At 34.4% G+C, this 22395-nt stretch overlaps 2 long non-coding RNA genes across 2 annotated transcripts; both read left to right on the top strand.

The window, feature by feature from the left end:
• Positions 1-633: 633 nt before the first annotated feature.
• On the top strand, positions 634-2137 carry LOC110938433. Its single transcript, XR_002591392.2, has 5 exons — positions 634-826; positions 982-1155; positions 1269-1336; positions 1425-1722; positions 1817-2137. It is a non-coding gene; the product is annotated as an uncharacterized LOC110938433 (long non-coding RNA).
• Positions 2138-14224: 12087 nt separating this feature from the next.
• Positions 14225-15397, top strand: LOC110938432. The gene is made up of 3 exons (XR_002591391.2): positions 14225-14319; positions 14592-14743; positions 15310-15397. It is a non-coding gene; the product is annotated as an uncharacterized LOC110938432 (long non-coding RNA).
• Positions 15398-22395: the final 6998 nt, after the last annotated feature.

Genomic DNA, 22395 nt, shown 5'->3' with positions numbered 1-22395 from the left:
AGTTACCTGAAATAGAAGTTGACTACATTCATTTTTTATAATTGCTAATTATCCTAATTTTTAATAAACTTTAATCAACAATTATTGGTTTCTATATAGCTAATTAGATTCAAATTATTCAACAATCATATGAAAAATATTTATTGGTTGTTACATATATGTTTTAAATCATTAAAATTAAATTTTAAGCTTATGTGTTTTTTGTTTCGATTCATTGGAAATACCGTATGATTTTGCAAGATTATTTGGCTGATAAATTCCTTATTTAGATGATAGATAATAACTTGATTTAAAATTCAAAATTTTGAATTGGAGGATATTATGAAAGTAAACGATTTTGAGTTAATAACATTAATTGGATTTCCTTTTTAGGTGGGTTCAATGTACAAAGACATGTTAGTGGTTTAAAATTTAAAATTCTATATATAATTTTGATTAAATCTTCCAACATATTGTAGTAATTTTAAATTTAAATTATATTTGACTTATTTTTAAATAAAGTTACCTAAAATAGAAGTTGACTATATTCATTTTTTATAATTGTTAATTATCCTAATTTTTAATAAACTTTAATCAACAATTATTGATTTCTATATAGCTAATTAGATTCAAATTATTCAACAATCATATTAAAAATATTTATTGGTTGTTACATATATGTTTTAAATCATTAAAATTAAATTTTAAGCTTATATGTTTTTTCTTTCGATTCATAGGAAATACCGTATGATTTTGCAACCTTATTGTGACAGAATTGATGGAGTGATATAAGAAGGTTTCTTTGTTAATTGATTATTCTCTTCCGCTTACAGGGGATGGCGCTAAGGTAATTAACATCAAAATTCTATATTTCTATTACTTGAATTCTCTTGCTTTATAATTTCTTTCAATGTATTATTTTGTGTTTTGACTTGGATATAAAACATAATGTGAAGGTATATTTTAAACTTATTTTACTGAGTTTTTTTATTTGGATTGCAGAATAAGTGCTTTGATGAACTAATAGGTGTTTGGATTTTGTGTTTACTTTGCTCTGCATAGGGCTCCTTCAGTTTTTTGTATTCTTTTACTTCGCTCAGTAATTCTTCTATTTTCAAGATAAGAATACAGGCTGCATCTGCATTGGCTACCCTACCAACAATAGTGGGTGAATCGGTAATAACAAAACTATTGAGATAAGTTTTAAAGCTTATTGAGAAATATTGATCGTGTTTCTATAAATACTTTACCGTTTAATTTTGTAAAACACCTTCATATTTCATTTTCAGATATGGATCCCATGAACAACAGTCCTTCATTTTTAAAGCTTATTGAGGAAGATGACCTGATATTTTTGGTACGGTTATTAGTATTCTAAATACTAATCATATTTTTAGTAAACTGATGTTTGTCTTTTTTCTTTTTATTTTGTTTTAAACTCATAGCAAATACCTAATGACTTTGCTTCAATGATTTATGATTTGGGGAGACCAACCACCTTACAAAGATTCAGTTAAGATTGTTGATGGCAACAAGTTATGGTTTGTAAGACTAAAAAAAACTGATGTTGGCCCTGTTCTTGCTGATGGCTTCACCAAAGTTGTTCGGGATAGTTGTATAAGAAAAAATAACTATCTTATGTTTCAGTCATTTGGACAATCATCATTCTTTCTAATGGTGTTTAAATCATTTGTTCATCAATACTGCTTTATATCCAAAATCACACCTGACGAAGACGTTATTGTAAGTAGTATATTATACAATCAGTATGATGAATAATGTTTTCTTTCTGTATATTGGTTTTTAAATTAATTTTTAATTATCACTGCCTATGCAGGTCATGGCTGATGAATTTTGGAGGCAATTTTATGGGAAAATTTTCAAAGGTGGTCAATCAACTCTTTATTTAGGAGATAGATTTTGGAACGTTAAGATGGACGGATTAACTGACAACTGTGTTTTTACTCATAGATGTTCTGAGATGGTAAACGATCTTGCCTTAGACAGGCGATCTATCTTTGTCTTTTCAATGGTTGGAAATAAAATTTTCGAGCTTTCAGTCTTTAATCATCAAACCAGTACTCAAATTCACCCGCGAACTTCGCGGGTCTGAAAATTTAATCTGCATTTGAAAATGCCTCAATCTTAAGCTTCAAGATCTCGAGTAATACAATTTACATTATTTTTTTCCTTTATATTTTATAAATATTACCTAATTTTGTTAATCTGAAATTAATTACCTATATTCTTTTTTTAGAGATGTTGAGGTTGATTTAACTCTTTGGGATGATTATGCGAAGGACATGTGTTCGTACATGCTTAGTCAAGATCTTGAAGCCCATGTTGTCAAATCTGTTCATTTTGGTGTTGTTAAAACCTAAAAAGGTATCTTATTAAGTCTAACATTTAAAAATGTATCTTATTAAATTTCCCATCATAAAAGAACATTCCATTTATAATATCATTTTATATAAATTACAACATACATCTCCATTACATATCAACTTTCATTCTATTCTTTGGTTTCTTCAACCAGGTATTTTGCAAAATTCTTAAGTAATACACAATCTCTTTTTCATGTATCAATACAAACTAATATCATTTATGTTTTATTATACGTTTCCATTTTACTAGGTGTTTCGTATAATGGATCAAATTTCGTTTGATGTTGTGATCATGTTTTGTATCAATACAAACTAATATCATTTATGTTTTATTATACAAAAACAAGTAATTTGGATACAATGTTTTATTTGATCAATAAAGACACATGAATATTTTTTTACACAAACAATTTGAATTTTCAAATTAATTTATTTTTAAAAACAAACAAATTGAATTTAAAACCATCAATAACGTAACCGTGAGTACTTTCTTATATTTTTAAAATCAAAGTAGGTAAAAATTTAAGGTTTCGAATTTGTTAATAAACTAAACATTAATAATTTATATTTTATCTTTATTTTTTCCCGTTTGTTAATATCAATTTATAAAATATTTTGTAAATCAAACAAACTATTGAAATTTGTCTCTGTAATTTTGAGAATGTCGTGTATGTTTACCAATGCATACTCCATAGATAGATTTATTTTATAATTTTGAGGTAATAATTTTGTTTACAAATTGACAATCTATTATTATGAAGTAAGATTTTACCTCATATGTTTAACTTTTAAAGTTTCAAAAACCACTTTTAGTATGTTTTGTAAATAATAATTAATAGGTCAAATATAGTTACGTAAATAATATTATAACAATAATAAATACATTTGAAAACTATGCATTTGAAATTTGGATTACACTAGAGTCAACTTTCAACCTGTTTGGCCTATATGTGTGGTACTCAAACAATGTGATTGTGCATATCAAAAGATATTGTGTTTGTGTGTTTCAAAGGTTAGTGACAATGGTGGTGTTAAAGCCTTGGAGAATTCATTATAGTTTTTTTATTTTTTTATTTTTTGTACATGTTAAGTGTTATAATAAAGAACGGACAAAATATTAATAAAGTTCTAATAATCTGTAATAAATAAAAGTTTTTTTTTTTGTCGTGGGTCTTTCAGTGAGGCAAATTTCTGGCTCCGGTTCTTGCCCAAAGTTTCTGACCTTACTCGCAACCCTAACGACTACAACTTTCAATTCAAAACAATTATAAAACAAGTTTGTTCGCAACCCTAATGACTACAACTTTCAATTCAAAACAATTATAAAACAACTTTCTGACATAGTTTGATTAATATAAAGTAAATTTTCCTACCCGCGAAGTTCGCGGGTGATAACCTAGTTTATTTTATAAACCAAAATGTACACTCTCAACTCTCTCTATCAAACCTGTAACCTAAGATTCTCACCACCACCAGTCCTGCCGTCGACCACCACCTAAAGCCACAACCACTCTGGCCATCAGTCACTCTAAACACTCCCTCACTCCTTGGACACCCAGAAATCTCCACTATATGTGCAACCCCATCGCCAGTCCTGCCGTCAATTTGAACGCAAGTTTTAGCAGTTCTATGAAGCCTAAAACAAACAATAGAACACCATCATCACCGGAAACCACCTTCGACAACCACCATCTCCGACAGTCCGAAAGCCACCACCACTGTCTCGATCTGTTACAGATATGGGATATACTTACCCATATTTGAAGGTCAACCATCAAACTGAATGAGGGAAATCATAAGAACAGATCGGCGAAGGTGAAACTTGTTTGGGATCCGCCGCCTTCGCGTTGTTGCCGTAAACCACCATTACTCTGGTGGTCCATTGGTTTGAAGGTTGAAACCTTAAATGTGTGTGTTTTGGGAGTGATAAGAAGAATGGTGGTTTTCTATGCAGGGATGCTGTGCTCTGGTTAGGATTTCAGATTGCAAAAAAAAAAAAAAAAAAAAAACAGGGATGTAGATTTGGTTGGGGAAGAATGAGTTTAGAGAGGAGAGAGATAGTTGATTGAGAGATCTCAGATTTGGGTTTAAAATGTATATTTTAGTATTATGTTTTTTTTGTTTTTTTTTTTGGTACTAAACTATTTTTAATTAAATTGATAAAAAGACTAAACTATCCTTATGAGATATGACTTAACTGAAAATTTTAACCAAGTTAGTGTCAAACGACCTAGGGTGTAATAGTTTTAGCAAAAAAAAGGATTGTGACTGTAATTATTGAAGTTAAAGGTTATCCATTGCAATCCGATACAAACATAAAGGACGAAAAGTGTAATTTACCCTTTTAATAGCTTTATGTTATTCGAACTCATGATTATAATTGTTATTTATTCCAGATTTGTTTCTTTTTCTTGACTATGGTTATTGGCTAAACTTCTTCACTGCCTAGGGTAGATGAATACACGTTATGTTTGACATTTATTTTATCTGTTTGAAACTTTTATTTTATGGATTTTAATATTCAAGTAAAGATATTTTTTTATGATCTTTCATATATGAGTATTTAATCTTTTTTATTGAATAATTATTATCCCTCATGTTGCTAGTTGAATGTCGATAAAATAATAGTTGCATGCTAGGTCATTTACCGTGTGTTTTTTTTTTACTATGGATGTTTTGCTAGACGTAGTGATCCATAGGGGTATAATTTTAATTTGAATAGGGTTAAGTATTCTACCAATCTCAATAGTTTTGAGGTGAGAGATTGTCGATCTGTTTTTAGTGTTAGATTGCTAGGATTAGAGGCTTCGTGAAAAGATCTACCTAGTTTCCCTTTCACTACTTGCTTATCGAGTCTGATAAGGAATCCGTAGTTACCTGCGACTTTCGCGTTGTGAGGTAGATTGTCTAGATGGTACTTTATTATTAGAGTAGGATAGCATGTGAGGGAGTCCTATAAACCAGTATTAGAACAGCTTAATAGGTTGCCATAGGTGTCTTCTCTAGAAGGGTCGAGAGTCCTGTTCGGTTATCCTTTAAGTTTAGCATCTTAATATCCCGGTTTCCACATTAATTTCAAAACCGATAGAACATGTCTTGTAAGTGTAGGATCCAGACCTAGGTAATGTGTCTTCTCATCATTTGATTACATCGAAATTTTTAGTTCGTGTGTCTAGTCCATTCTAGTTTATTTAGTTAATTTAGTAGTTCGTTAGAAAACCCCCCCAATCAACAAAACAATTAAGTCGAGTCAGTAGATAAGTAATCGAGTCTAATTAACGTAATCAATAAAGTCTCATGGGTCCGATACTCGGACTTCTTAGGCAACGTGTCGGCAGCGTACTCCGACTCTCGCTCCCATGTCGTCTCTAATATGTCTCCCCCCCCCCTCTCTCTCTCTTCTTTAATTTGTCTCTCCCCCTCCCCCCCTCTTTCTCTCACTCTCTCTCTGTAGCAAACCCTCTGTCTCTATGTTCTGGTGTTTGATATCAACAATCAGTGGTGTGGAGGTGAAGAGGGGGAAAACATGTGTAAGATGAAACGTGTCATAAACATGAGATGCCACCATAGAACCACCTATGCGGTCCAATGAATGTTGTCAGGCTGGCTACCACTATTCATTCAAGTTATTCTATTAACAGACAGTAATAATTTTATAATACTTATACACTTATATGAATATACTTCACAACATACACAATATAAATAATATTATCAAATACATATACTAAAAGAAAATTTATTTTTTTCACACATGAACATACTAAAATAAAACCCACTAATAAACAAGTGTTAATGGAAAATAGAAATATAAATTAAAAAATCAGGGTATATGATCGGGTATATAGTTCGGGTATGTGGTTTCGGGTAATCGGGTCGAGTATCACCTAATCTCATACCCGACCCATACCTGCAAAATCTTTTAAAACTGATCTCATACCCGGCCTAATACCTGTCGGGTATCAGGTATACCCATCTCATTTGTGTCGGGTTTCGGGTATACCCGTCCGATTCACTTGCCATCCCTATTAGGTGAGTTGGTGTTACCCCATTACCCGGACCACCCGAGTTACTACGAGGGATAAATTTTGTAGTTTTAACCCAAAAGTTTTTAGTTTTTCCAATTTAACTTCACAACATTTTTACTTTCAACTTTAATCCCCTATGTTTTTCATATTTTGCAAAATTTTTCGTTTTATGTTTAGATATAAATTTTGCGACTTAACACAGCACAATGTGTGTGTGGTTCAACGATTTTACATTTTGTTATACGCTTCGTTCTAAATTTTGCGAGTTAACATGGGGCAACGTACGTGTGTGGTTCAGTGTGATGTTGGATCAGTTCTGTTTAAACATAATGGAAAACATGAAAACATACATGTTACAGCAGACAGTGCTGAGGAGAATCCAGTGAGAGATGATGCCATCGAGTTCGACATGCTTGTCAACGTGATCTGGTTCCTCCTTAGGGTGCTAACTTATGATGGTGATGATGAAACCGAATAGGGGATTCGGTATTGAGAAGAGGCCGATTGTGATGTTATGATTATTAGGTTATGTCTAAGTGTGTAACCTTTTAACCTCCACATAAGTCTCCTTATATAAGCACCCAAGAGGAAACCTAATTAGTTAATAAGGGTAATATGGTCCATCAACAATTACCAACTAATTATTTAATAGGTTAATATATATTTTGATCTGTATAATGTAAATGATTATAATGGCTACTAGATTAAATATTAAACATAATATATTTAATCTTACATTCTCCCACTTAGCCGAGTAATCATTTACTATGAGTATTAGATAAGTCTGATCAGGAGTTAACACTCATTTTAGCCTTAAACAAGTACTATAGCAGAGAAATACAGCCGTTGAATTATTATGCGACTCAGGACCCCATTAGTCAGCCTTAATTTAAAACCTAATCGTCATAATCAAAATACGCATAAGCCCTTTGTTGGATTTGTAACTTTATTTGTCTATATGCCATTATACCGGTTGAACATATTCTAAGAGACATACAAAATCAAACTGAGGAAATTTCATTAATCATAAAACATAAGCTAGTACAATATGCTAAACAAGGTCTTTACTAAATCCCATATTCCGAACATGTTCTTCGTAAACCTTAGGAGGGAGACCTTTAGTCATCGGATCCGCAATCATATCTTTAGTACTTATATACTCGATAAAAAGATTATTTTCCTCAACTCGTTCACGTACGAACAGATATTTTGTATCGAGATATAAACCAGCTCCAGTCGAACTATTACTGTTCGAGAAACTAACGGCAGCTGAGTTATCACAATAAAGCTTCAATGGTCTAGAAATGGAATTGACAATTTTGAGTCCAGTGATCAAATTTCTAAGCAATATTCCATGACAGGTTGCATTATAAACAACAATGTATTCTGCCATCATTGTGGAAGTTGTGGTCAACTGTTGTTTATGACTCTTCCAAGAGATAGGGCCGCCTGCTAACATAAAGATATAGCCCGAAGTGGATTTCTTGTCATCTTTGCATTTGGCAAAGTCAGAATCAGAATAGCCCACCACTTCTAAATGATCACTTCTTCTATAAGTCAGTTTATAGTCTTTCGTCCCTTGCAGATATCGAAGTACCTTCTTAGCTGCTTTCCAGTGATCTAGGCCAGGATTAGTCTGATAACGGCCTAGCATTCCAGCAATATAAGCGATATCTGGGCGAGTACAAACTTGAGCATACATCAGGCTCCCGACTACTGACGCATAAGGTATCTGGCTCATTTGCTCATTCTCAACCTCTGTTGTCGGACACTGGAATGAACCGAAAACATCTCCTTTAACTACTGGAGCGACGGAGGGTTTGCACTGTTGCATGTTGTAACGTGTAAGGACACGATCTATGTAAGCCTTTTGAGACAATCCTAAGATCCCTTTGTGTCTATCTCGGTGAATTTCGATGCCAATGACGTAAGAAGCATCTCCGAGATCCTTCATGTCGAAGTTATGCGAGAGTAACCGCTTCGACTCATGCAACATGTCTAAACTATTACTTGCCAATAGAATATCATCTACGTAAAGGACAAGTATAGTAAAGTTGCTCCCACTCATCTTGAGGTAGGTGCATTGATCCACTTGATTCTTCATAAAACCTTGTTTCTTCATGACTTCATCAAACCTGAGGTACCACTGACGTGATGCTTGTTTTAACCCGTAAATGGATTTCTTCAACTTACAGACTAGATGCTCCTAACCTTCAGGTTTAAAGCCTTCAGGTTGTTTCATGTAAACATCTTCGTCCAAGTTTCCATTTAGAAAAAGGTTTTAACGTCCATCTGATGCAGCTCTAAATCAAAATGAGCTACTAGGGCCATGACGATCCTTAATGAATCTTTACGAGAGACAGGTGAAAACTTCTCTTGATAATCAATTCCCTCTTTCTGAGTGTAGCCCTTTGCAACCAATCTCGCTTTGTAGCGTTCAACGTTCCCATTTGGATCCAGTTTTGTTTTGAACACCCATTTACATCCTACGGGTTTGACACCGTTGGGTAATTCTACCAAATCCCAAACGTCATTTTTCTTCATGGATTCAAGCTCATCAATCATTGCTTTATTCCATTCAGAAGACTGATCACTGCTTATGGCTTCATTGTAAGAGATAGGATCATTGAGCTTTCCGGGATCCATTTCAGTTGGGTAGGTAACATAATCATCCCAATTAGTAGGCCTTCTTTTTCTAGATGACCTCCTAAGTGGATTATCGGGTTCAGCGTTGTCTTGGTGTTGAGCGTTTGATGTGCCTTCATCATGAGGTATAATGAGTTGTGGAGGTGAATTTGGAGTTGGTGCAGTAACTTCAGGTACAATAGTTGCATTGGGTACAAGAGAAGTAATCGGAGTAATGACAAGTGACGAATCTCTCCCCCCGTGTCTTGTACTTCTTGCAATCCTTCGTAAGGGTTAGTACTGCTCCCACTGACCTTGAAATCCTCCAGGAATGCAGCACGCTTGGTTTCAACAATACGGGTGACATGGGAAGGACAATAGAAACGGTAACCCTTTGAGTTATCAGGATACCCGATAAAGAAACAGGTAACTGTTTTAGGGTCAAGTTTCCTTAGGAAAGGATTGTAAAGTTTTGCTTCAGCAATGCAGCCCCATACTTTCATATATTTAAGACTCGGTTTCCTTCCTGTCCAAAGTTCATAAGGAGTTTTAGGGACAGACTTAGAAGGAACTCTATTGAGTATATGAACAACTGCTTTTAACGCTTCAGTCCAGAGGAATAATGGTAAATTAGTGTTGGCTAACATACTGCGCACCATGTTCATAAGGGTACGGTTTCTTCGTTCAGCGACACCGTTCTGCTGAGGTGTACTAGGCATGGTGTATTGGTTCATAATCCCCTGGCCCTTACAAAACTCATAAAATGGACCAGGAGCTTGACCCGCATCAGTATGTCTTCCATAATATTCACCGCCTCTATCTGATCTCACAACTTTAGTCTGACGATCTAATTGCTTTTCAACTTCAGCCTTATAATCTTTAAAAGTTATAAGAGATTCAGACTTTTCCTTAATTAGATACAAGTACATGTAACGAGAATAATCATCAATAAAAGTGATAAATGAAGTATGTCCTGTTATGCCAGCGATTTAGTAGGGACCACTAATGTCAATGTGAATGAGTTCTAATAAATTAGAGCTCCTAGTGGCACCTTTCTTATTCGCTAATGTCATTTTACCTTTAAGACATTTGACACATGTTCCAAAATCAGAGAAATCGAGAGAAGGTAAGACTTCATCCTTTACGAGACGATTTAATCGTTCTCTTGAGATGTGGCCTAAACGTTGATGCCACAACATGGATGAAGTTTCTAAGTCTTGTTTCTCTTTCATCTTTGTGAGTGATTCATTAATGTTATATGACAACAAAGATTTGGAAAAATTATCATCTAGTTCTAATCTATAGAGACCACCATCCAGAATACCAGTACCATAAAGAACAGAATCATAGAGGATAGAGAGTTTGCGATGACCATGGGAAACAATAAATCCGTCCATGTCTAACTTTGGTCCTGATACAAGGTTCCGAGTTACCTCAGGAACATATAAGGTATCATAGAGTTTAATACATAAACCAGTTTTCATAAATAATTGTAATGTTCCAATGGCCTTCACTTCTAATTCTCGATCATCTCCAACCTTAAGCGTTCTTTGGTTTCTTTCCAGCTTCCGGATTGTAAGGAATCCCTGAGTTGAATTGGTAACATGAACCATAGAACCAGAATCAAACCACCAAGAATTAGTAGGAACATTTAAATTATAGGACTCAAGTATCATAAAATAATCGTTACCTTTCTTAGTCAGCCACTCCTTAAAGTCAGGGCATTCCTTCTGCATGTGTCCTGCCTTTTTACAGAACTTGCAGTGGATTCTACCTAAGGAGTTCTTAGAGCTGGAAGGTGCACTTGTATTAGGATTAGGCCTTTGGACTTTTGAAGCATCCTTCCTCTGATGATTGTTCTTCCTTTTCTTAGAGTTGGAGGTGGTGAAGTTAGCAACATCAGTAGTGTGATCCATCCTCATACGCTCTTCCTCCTGTACGCACATAGCAACCAACTCACTCATCGTCCATTTGTCCTTCTGAGTGTTTTAATTGATCTTGAATGCTTCAAAGGACGAAGGAAGCGAAGTAATGATGAAATGAACGAGGAAACCATCACTGATTTCCATTTCCAGCCCCTTCAGCTTATTGGCCATGTCATTCATCATCATGATGTGCTCTCAAATGCCGCTCCTCCTATCATACTTAGTTGTCACAAGTTTGAGGGTAAGGGTACTAGCGTGTGCTTTAGATGTCCCCTTGAATTGCGCCTCCACAGAAGCCAAGTAGGTTTTAGCATCTTTAGAATCAGGAATAGCTCCTCTGATTGCATTGCTGATGGACTGCTTCATAAACATGAGAGACATGCGGTTACACCTAGTCCACTTTTCATGAGTCAACTGCTCAGCAGCAGTACTTTGAGTAGTAAGGTCCGCTGGCTTATTCTCTCTTAAGGCATAATCGAAATCCAGCAGCCCAAGCGTAAGCATGAGAGCATCCTTCCATGCAGCAAAGTTATCACCAGTTAAAGGTGGAATCCCGCAATTGGGTGCTGATAGTGGAAATAAGATGAGCAAGTTATGATACTAAGGAAGAAGTCCTAATGTGATCTAAGGGCATGTTAAACTAAGGCAGGCATAAATAATGACCATTTTACATTATGAAGCTGTGATATTGTCTATTACTAACATCAAAATAATAGACTTAGTTAAAATTCTACTTAAACGAAGACAAATCAGCTTTGGCCAGAAGTGTAATCATTTAAGCATGTGTGCAAAGTGGTTGTGATAAATCAGCTTTGGCCAGAAATGAAACAATCACTTTAGTTATGCACTCGTTAAGTATGCCATCTATGAAGGAATTAAATCAGCTTTGGCCAGATATTAAGACATTCATGTTTATGATGCACACTTAACATAGCTTTCGTAATACTTGAATGATAAGTTGATGTATCAAATCAGTTTTGGCCAGAAATGACACATCAAAAACTCATTCAAGTTAAGCCATTTTGGTTTTGTAAAGCATTATCTGATTCTGATTAATTAACTAAGTATTTACAAAAACCAATTATTTAATAGCAAACCACGTGTTAGCGCGAATCGAACTCCCCGAGCGAAATCTTAGTTCACATTAAACAGCCTAAAATAATGAGGTTTCGAGTGAGATCTCGACTCAGTTATGAGGTCTCGAGTGAGATCTCGAGTCAAGTCTCGACTCATTAAGGTCTCGAGTCGCAACCTCAGTGTCTCGAGTCGTAATCATGGTCTCGACTATTGTGTTTTATGAGATCTCGAGTCGCAACCATGGTCTCGAGTTGTGAAGATTGAAGCCCTTAGTCGAAACATTAGTGGTCTCGAGTCGAAACCTTATGGTCTCGAGTCGAAATCTTTGTCTCGAGTTATAAAGATTTGAGAATACTTATGATTTCGAGTCGAGATCTTGTGGTCTTGGGTCGTTAAAAGTTGATCTCAAAACTCCTGTTACAGCTGTTAATGTAAAAGCATAACTGAAAATTCGAATTCTTAGGGATTTTGAGATTTGGTTTCCTGTTTAGTGATGATCTAATTTTATCAAATATTTCAAAAATTATAATATGTTAATCTTTTAACAGTTTTCGAAAATCTTTAGAGGACAAAAACAGATCAAAAACAGGAAAAACTCTCAATAATCCGAATCATATTCCAAAACATAAAGGAATTTTTGAATTTTCTAAGAACATATGATGAACCCTAAAAATAAAACATAAATTCTGGAACCCGAAACCTGAATTTTAATAGTTTCTAAACAGATCTCGGTCATTAACACAACCCAGTTGATTTCGAGTGAACATATAATTAATCTTTATCCGAAAACAGTGATCTCAAGTGGACCTTTATGACTCGAAACCGGCTGTTAGGTTTATTAAGTTATCAAAATTCCGTTTTCCAGATTTCTATCCCAGAATTGATGGATACGAAAATAGAACTGACTAATCAACATATGCTCTGATACCACATGTTGGATCAGTTCTGTTTAAACATAATGGAAAACATGAAAACATACCTGTTACAGCAGACAGTGCAAAGGAGAATCCAGTGAGAGATGATGCCATCGAGTTCGACATGCTTGTCAATGTGATCTGGTTCCTCCTTAGGGTTCTAACTTATGATGGTGATGATGAAACCGAATAGGGGATTCGGTATGGAGAAGAGGCCGATTGTGATGTTATGATTATTAGGTTATGTCTAAGTGTGTAACCTTTTAACCTCCACATAAGTCTCCTTATATAAGCACCCAAGAGGAAACCTAATTAGTTAATAAGGGTAATATGGTCCATCAACAATTACCAACTAATTATTTAATAGGTTATTATATATTTTGATCTATATAACGTAAATGATTATAATGGCCACTAGATTAAATATTAAACATAATATATTTAATCTTACATTTACGCCATCTATTTTTTCCCATTTAATAAGTTCGTCACAACGCATGAGTCCTAAATCGAGTTAGTTATTATTTTCTATGTTTTATATGTCGGTCTAATGTTTCCACGTCAAAATGCCGCAACTTCAATGTTTGTGGTCTTTGGCTATAGTGTGGCATTGGTGCTATTTGTCAGGGTTTTAGCCCCCACCGCAGCGCGGGGGAGCTTAATACGATAGGTTATTTATATGGATACATGTCATGTAACGTAGTAATTATGATATCATTAATTGTATTGAGCTTATTTATATAAGATGGTAATACAGACTTAAACGACAAAAACATCTTTAACACATTGTAAATGTGAATATGATCAACAGCATGTCAATTTCGTTGGCCACGGCGCAACGCGCGCGGGTCAAACTTCTAGTTAATAATATTATTAATATAATTCATAATACATCTTTAAAAAATGATTACGGTTATTAGTTATAATATTAGATACCCATTATAATTATTGTAGAACTAATTATTATATTTATTATAGAACTAATTATTATATTTATTATATTAATTATATTTCACTAATTATTATTAAATTAAAGGAGATAATGACATATGGTATTCTTTAGAATCCTTTATTAAAATTCGATTAGATGTAAGAATGTAATGCGCACACAAATATTATTTTTATCATCTAATAAAGATATCTATTATATATAATAAATGAAAGTGATTTGGGCCACGTGTCACTTAATTAGGGCATCCTCAATTCTCTTTTCCCACCCAACAGTACCACACTTCCGTCCCTTTTATACTCCTTCCGTCTTCTTTTTTCCTTTTCAAAACCCTAGATCTGAATCTTCTTCTCCTTCTCCTTCTCCTGTATTCTTCTCCCTTCTGAATCAAAGATCAAACCAAATCATCTCATCATGAATCATTCCAAGCGTCACCAGGTAAGCCCTATATCTTCATTTATTTCAGTACAAAGTTTCTAATTAAACCTTAATTTCTACTCCTAATCTCATCATATGGTTCCAAGGTTGTTCTCATCGATTGTCATCAAAGTTGAGATTCGCTTACGTGCGGCTAGATTTCCGCCATGAACTGCTATGTTTGAATATGTTCAGAAAGTAGTTTGTTTTTTTCTTAACTGTGATGATTTCAGTACAACATCTGTTGATTATTGATCTGTGAATATGTTCACCGATTATTCTTTTGAAATTAGGGTTTCATTTGCTTGAGATTTGAATCTTCCGATTGTTCAAGCCTTTGAAGCCGATCCTTTTAAATTTCCAGTTCCCGAGGTATTATCTGTTTGTAACAGCAGTAGTTCAGCATCTACAGTGGATTCAACATCTACAGTGGATTCAACATCAGGTGTTTGGTTAATTTTTGGTCAGGTTTCCTGTTCAGTTTTGATGTTCACTTATCTAATTTTCATTACGCTTCTATATGATTTTGAGGTTGATTGATTGGTCACTTGCTATTATTGTTTGATATTATTTGCTATTATTGTTTGATGTTGTTTGCTTTTGTTGTTTGATGTTGTTTGCTATTATAGTTTGATGTTGTTTGCTATTGTTGTTTGTTATTATTGTTTGATGTTGTTTGCTATTATTGTTTGATGTTGTTTGCTATTGTTGTCAAGTAAGGTAAAAATGGCCATTCTAATTACCTGAATATTGCGTATGATATCCTTTTAATTTTAATCGCCCAACAAGTTTTTTGGTTTGTTTCTTTCATATTTCATTATGATTTGTATGCTTTTAGGGTTTGATTTTATATTGGTCATCACAATAATGGTGAGTACTTAAGAATATTGGATGGTTTACTTAGTTTGATTTTATATTGGTCATCACATTAATGGTGAGTACTCAAGAATATTGGATGGTTTACTTAGTTTTATTTTGGGTATTTTTGGATGATTTCATCCATTTCTTTAGATAGTTCATGATTGAAGATGCAGTTGAAGTTATCATTTGAGTGAAATGAATGTTGATTTATCAGAATATGCAGTTGAAGGTATCTTAAATAAGGTAATAATTGCATTACATCCCTGTTGAAAAATAGAATTGATAAATTTAGGGAAAGTGAGGTTGAAAGATGTCAACCTAACAGTGGAGATCTCATTCTACAGTTTCGATAAATTAAGGGTATTCTCATATAATTCTTCCTAGATGCTTCCAATGAAGCGGCACTTTGGACATCTGTTGTCTTCAAACATCTATTATCTATTATCTATTCTATCTATTATCTATTATATATAATAAATGAAAGTTATTTGTGCCACGTGGACCAAATAACTTTCATTTATTATATATAATAGATAATAGATAATAGATAGAATAGATAATAGATAATAGATAATAGATATTTGAAGAACAACAGATGTCCAAAGTGCTGATTCTTTGGAAGCATCCAGGAACCATTACATGAGAATACCCTTAATTTATCGAAGCTGTAGAATGAGATCCTCCACTGTTGGGTTATCATCTTTCAACTTCACTTTCCCTAAATTTATCAACTCTAATTTTCAACAGGGATGTAATGCAATGACTCCTCTCAATTGAATAGACGGACACTTGCTTCCTCTCAAAGGGTTATGGAGTGGTTATAACAGCTGATCATGCTAAGGACTGTTATAATTAACCACTGCTTCTTATAAAGACTGATTGACTTAAAGACTGATGAGGCCTATCCACTGTTGAAGGCAAAGCCCTGTTAAAGACAAGCACTTATTTACTTAAAGTCTGATCAACGAAAGGAAAACCACTGCTCAGAAGCAGCAGTGGTTCAGCATCTACAGCGGATTCAACTTTAGTATTTATGTATCAGTGTTTCTTATGTAACAGTGTTTAGTGTAGCAGTGGTTCGTTATAGTTTATCTCTCGAGACAAACCCTATACAAACTCAAAGACGAACCACTGCCCAACAACAGTGGTTCAGCATCAACAGCAGATATTCTACCTTTGTTTATGTTAACAGTGTTTATATGTAACAGTATTTATCACATCATTATTTTATAATCTGTTAGATTGTTAGATGTCATATCACTGAGATGTTTATATGTAACAGTACTTATCACATCACCCCAGCATGCTAACTGATCTGTACTATAAATTGATCAGTGGTTTGATCTTTATACTACTAAATAAAAATGAAGTACACTTGGATGATTATTAAGCTCCTCATTTTGATTGTTTGGGGATAGTATTTTTGAAATTGGTCTTTTTTTGCAAACAGATGTTTATGGGCAAACATTTGTTTAAGCTCAAACTTTTATTTAAGGCCAAAAATCTGTTTATGGCCAGACTTCTATTTATGGGCAAACATCTGTTTAAGGTCAAACTTCTGTTTAAGTCCAGAATACTGATATATAAGGCGAAACATCTGTTTAAGCCCCAACATCTGTTTAAAAGCCTGTTACAACCACTGTGTTGGTTGAAACATTTGATTGTTAAAAGTTATCCACTGTTGAAATACAACCTCTGTTTCCTCAATCTTTGTGTTGACCACTGACTGACTAAACATCAGTGTTTAAAAAACTGTTGGGTATCCACTGATAGGAAAAATAGCCACTGCTCACTTTTTTTTTGTTGACATTCATTGATATTGACCATCAGCGCTTTTCCTAAAAAACAGCCACTGCGCACATTTTTATTATTGATGGTGTTAATTGGTGATAGATTGAAATTATCAAATAAAAACTAGAATTACAATGAAATTACCATTTTACCTAATTGTTACACTTTTCGTCCTTTATGTTTGTAGCGGGTTGCAATAGATGACCTTTAACTTTAATAATTACAGTCACAGTCCTTTATTTGCAAAACATGTTACATCTTAGGTCCTTTAACCCTAACCTGGTTAAAACTTTTAGTTAAATGAGGTTATGTACAACCCATATAAGGGCAAAACAGTCATTTAATAAAAAAGAATACTGAAATTAAAACCCTTATATAAAGATTATAAACCTAGATCTAAACCACCACCATCATCATCATCATCTCTCATCTCCTGTACTCTCTCTCTCTCTATTCCCTGTACTCTCTCTCTCTCTACATACCACTTACCATCATCAGGCCACCGTCGACCATCGACATCATCACCATTGACATCCATAGTCCTGTCACCGTCAAGATCCAGCCCCTCGAAAGGGGATTTCTTTGAGAAAATGAGCTTTGGGGATTTTAGAACAGTGAGTGAAGCGATTCGGGCTTTTTTTGGTGATACAGGCTGGTCTCGACTGGCTTTATTCGTACCCACCTGGATTTTACAAACTGCTCGTGTATATAAAAGATACTTATGGAGATCCATTAATTTACATAACTGAAGTGGTATAGAAATTTCTTCCTTGAATATAATTTATCTTTTTGCTTTTATTTGTTTTGAATGCTAACATGGTGTGTACTGTATTTCTCATAGGATGGGACATGGGTTGATAAACAGATGATACAAAATCAATTGAAGAAGCTCGTGTTGATCTTGAGTGGATAGATTATCACAATAAACATCCTCAAAATCTCCGATATGCAATCAGGCAAGTCAATTTAGGTCTCAAAGAAATCCCCTTTCTAGGGATGGATCTTGATGGTGTACTGTACAGGGGAGAGAGAGATTATACGGTAGATGATGAAGATGATGGTTTAGGTTTATAATTTTTATATAAGTTTTTAAATTTTCACATTTTTTATTAAATGACTGTTTTGCCCTCACATGAGTTGCACATGATCTCACTTAACTGAAAGTTTTAACCAGGTTAGGGTCAAAGGACTTAAGATGTAACAGGTTTTGAAAATAAAGGACAGTGACTGCAATTATTAAAGTTAAAGGTCATCCATTGCAACCCGCTACAAACATAAAGGACGAAAAGTGTAATTTATCCTAAAGTTAAATTAAAAAATAAAAAAAAAATTCTTGATGACTATTTGTTGCAAATCAAATCAGTAATTAATGCTAATTTCTTGAGCTTCGGACATTTAAAATATGCAAAATGTGAATTTCAAACTGACGGTTATTATCTCTTAATTAAAGTTAAAATAAAAATTAGAAAAGTCATCAAGACAATTTCTTTCAAATCAGATCAGTAATTACTGATAATATCAGTAATTTTGAAATTCAAAATATGCAAAATGGTAATTTAAAATTGACGTTCTCTCTCTTTTTTTCCTACTTTGCATATCATTTCTAATATTTAATTACTTTAACAAACCAGGATATAAGGATATACACTATTTACCTTTCAGTTCCCAATAAACATCATGACAAGTGCTTTCAAATCAGATCAGTAATTACTGATAATATCAGTAATTTTTGTTAGTGCATACATATGTCATCATCGTCTCGTATCGAGTCTTGTACTAGAAATGTTAGATCAGGGCTTGAGGATGTAATTCCGCTTGAAATGATTTTGTTCACTTTCAAGTGGAATCAGCAAACATGTTATTTCGCTCCAAGCTTTTTCAAGCGGATTCAACAGCTTTCTGATTTCGCTTGTAGTTGTTTCAAGCGAAATCTGATGCCTATAAATAGCATCCAAGCGAAATCATTTATATCGATTGTGAACTTGGATACCGAGGTGCTGCCGGTTTATCCTTTGACTGTAATCGTTGTTAAATCAATCAGAAGAGTGTTTAAAGTGAAGTATAAGCTGTTTCTAAGTCAGTTTCTTAGTTTCCGCCTCTGAAGCTGATCAAAACTCCTCTTAACGACTTGTTCGGGTCACTTACACGATCCTACAAGTGGCATCAGAGCTCAGGAGGAGGAGTTCTGCAGATTACAGCTAGATTTCATTGTGTTTTCTTGCTTCTACACCTTCTTTCTTCATTAGAACAAATTTTCACGGTTAAAATCAGCTCAATTTCTCACAGATTGTGTAAAAGTGTGTTTTAACAAAGCCTTGAAAGAAACAGATTAAAATTCGGCCTAAAAATGGTAAAAATGAACCTTAGCTGTGATTTCGCTTGAACGAGCATTTGTGATTCCGCTCGAGATTGTATTATTCCGCTTGAAAATTTCAAGCGAAATCTGTTATTCCGTTTCAAAACTGGTGATTCCGCTCTAAATTCACTATTCCGCTTGAAAGGTTTCAAGTGAAATCAGTGATTTCGCTCGAATTATCTGATTCCGCTCGAAAAGTCTTATTCCGCTTGAAATTCAAGCGAAATCAGGTTATTTCGCTTTAGCATCTTATTCCACTTGAACTTCTAATCTCACTTGAAGTTGATTTCTCAGATTATTCCGCTTGAGAGTTTGATTTCGCTCGAAAGGATATTTCGCTTGAACTTGTTGGAATCATGAGTGAAAAATTTTACAACGCATTCGCCACATCTTCGATTACTCCGGCTTCCATTGCTCAAAACATGAATTTAGAAAATGAAACTGGAACTACACAAAAACCCCCAAAACTAATGAGCATTGAAGAGTATTATGGATGGAAATATCGGTTTGAAAACTAGGTTCAAGCTAACCATCTAAGATCATGGGAGTGTATTTTAAAGAGATATGTTCTACCACATACTGAACTGCAAACTGAAAAACCAATCTCTGAGTTCAATGACAAAGAACGAGAAATGTACAGAGCTGAAAAAATGATGATCAGTTTACTTCAGCAAGCTATTAAAGAAGACATCTTTGAACTGTTTCAACATGACAAAACTTCAAAATCAATTTGGGATGCTCTTAAAGTCAAGTTTGAGGGAAGTGAGAAGATGATTAAGAGTAAAAAGGCACTTCTTAAGAAAGAATTTGATCTATTCACTAGTTTGCCAGAGGAAGATACAAAGAAGCTGATTGAACGATATTGTCATTTAGTGCGTTCTATGTCGTTGTTAAGCATAACCAAAGAGAGAGAAGAATGGGTAGACAAACTTGCTGATGTGTTACATCAGAAAGAGTGGGGTACATATTTGATGATTTTGAAAAACACCGGAGAATATGATGATTTGACAATTTCTCAGTTCATTGAGAAGATTGAGGGTCAAGATCTTGAACAGCTGAAGATTGCAAGGATGAATAATCCGAGTGATCAACAAGATGTGAAAAAGTATTACAAAAGCAGTGTTCAAGAGGTTGAAAGAAGCCCTAAGATTCAAACTGCTTTTAGTGCTGGAAATTCATCTGAAAATGTTGAACAAAGTCCTAATAGCAGCAGTGGTTTCTCTTCATATCCAAGTGTGAATCCAAAGAGTTCAACATCAAGTTTTCGCTCTCAAAGCTCAAAAACTGGAAATGGTTGTGTGATACAATGCAACATTGCTTTGAATCTTCCTGATGGTCAAAGTTTCTCTGAAGAAGTTGCGAAAGATCACATGGCATTACTTGGTTCCGTGCTACTATCCTGTGAAGGCTTGGTTGCAGGGAGGATCGGGAATCCTATGCTGACAAAAGAGGATTACGATCAGATAGACGTTGAAGAGATGGAGCTCATGGATATCAAATGGTGTTTAGCTAGTGTCCTGAAAAGAGCTGAAAAATTCAAAATGATTACTGGAAGAAATGACTTTCTTGATGCACATGTTTCAACTTTGGGTTTTGATAAATCTAAAGTTACTTGTTTCCGATGCAGGGAGAAAGGTCATTTCAAGAGGGAATGCAAGAACAGAGAAGCTAGTGAAGTAAAGAATCCATTCGAAAAAAGATGATTACTACCGGAAAGCCATATATCAACAAGTTGGTCAACAACAACAACAAGAACCACAAGTGGCTCATGGTAGAAAAGTGATAGAGGATTCAAAGAGAGCATGTTTGGTGAATCAAGATCAAAAAAATTTAACTGGAACAAATACATCTCATCCAACAGCAAAGCTTGCCTAATCAATCAAGATGATGAAAGATTACCTAAAGGTTTTAGCTGGGATATGTTTGTTGATGAAAAGGGAGATTTCAAAGCTTTCATTGCTAAAATTGTGAAAGAACCAGATATGTTTACCGAGTGGATGAAATCTATTGGTGTTAGTATGAAAAATGAAGATGGAAATTTTGTTTCATCAGATGAAAGCTCACAAATTTCAGAAGACGTTCAGAAAGTTTAGAAAAAGCAACCGTTTTTGATCAAACACCATCTGATTCTGATTTTTCAGATGATAATTCTGACAAGTCAATTGAGTTTGATCAATCACCAACTGATGACAGTGGTGATGATGAAGAAGAAAGACATATTAATATTGCAAAAACTCGTCTATCTCCGGAAAGCTTTCATTTATATTTTGCAGATCGCTTGGAGAAGCTGAAGGAGAGAAGAGCAACAAAAGAACAAAAGCAGGAGAAGTCTGAAAGTGTTGCTAAACAAGATGAGATTGTTCAAAACGAAGAAGTTAAAATTATTGTTGAGGAAATTGATGTAACAGAAAAGGTGACTGAAGCTGAAAGAGTTGTTGAAGTTGAGAAAATCATCGAAGTAGAAAAGATTGTTGAAGTTATCAAGCCTTGCTCAAAGTGTCTTGAATCTTGCAAAGAGTGTGAAGCTAAAGATGAGAAGCTGGTTGAGTTTGAGAAGATGAAAGATCAATTGCTGTTCAATCTCAATTACGTGAAGGAATCTTATGATGTTTTGAATAGAACAGTAACTGGTCTACAAAAGACAAATTCTGAGAGAGAAGACGCTTTGATAATGATGAATGCAACGATGATGACAAAGCAAAAAGCAATCAATCATTACATTGAAGAATGTGCCAAGCTGAAACAAGAGTTGGAGTCTGAGAAAATTGAGAATGAGAGAATCAGACGATTATTACAGAGTTACTCTAGTTCTGATTATCTTATTGATCGAATTTATCCAACTGTTGCAGGTTTCGAAGCATTTCCGGATGAGAAGCCAAAGAAGAAGGATACTGGTAAGAAACCGACTGTTAGCTATAACAAGTGTCCGCCTCCGATCTGGGAAGGTTATTCTCCCAGAAAACCAAATGAGGAGCAAGTCAAAAAGGCAGTCAATATAAAGTTAAAAACCGACACAACTGATGAATTACCAGAAAACATTGACGTTACTTTCACATCGTCTGACACTGATCATGAGTCTGAGTTAATTA

Source organism: Helianthus annuus, chromosome 7, assembly GCF_002127325.2.
Source record: "Helianthus annuus cultivar XRQ/B chromosome 7, HanXRQr2.0-SUNRISE, whole genome shotgun sequence".
Lineage (NCBI taxonomy): Eukaryota > Viridiplantae > Streptophyta > Magnoliopsida > Asterales > Asteraceae > Helianthus > Helianthus annuus.
The sequence above is the reverse complement of the archived record's forward strand: the minus strand, read 5'-3'. Positions and strand labels throughout refer to the sequence as shown.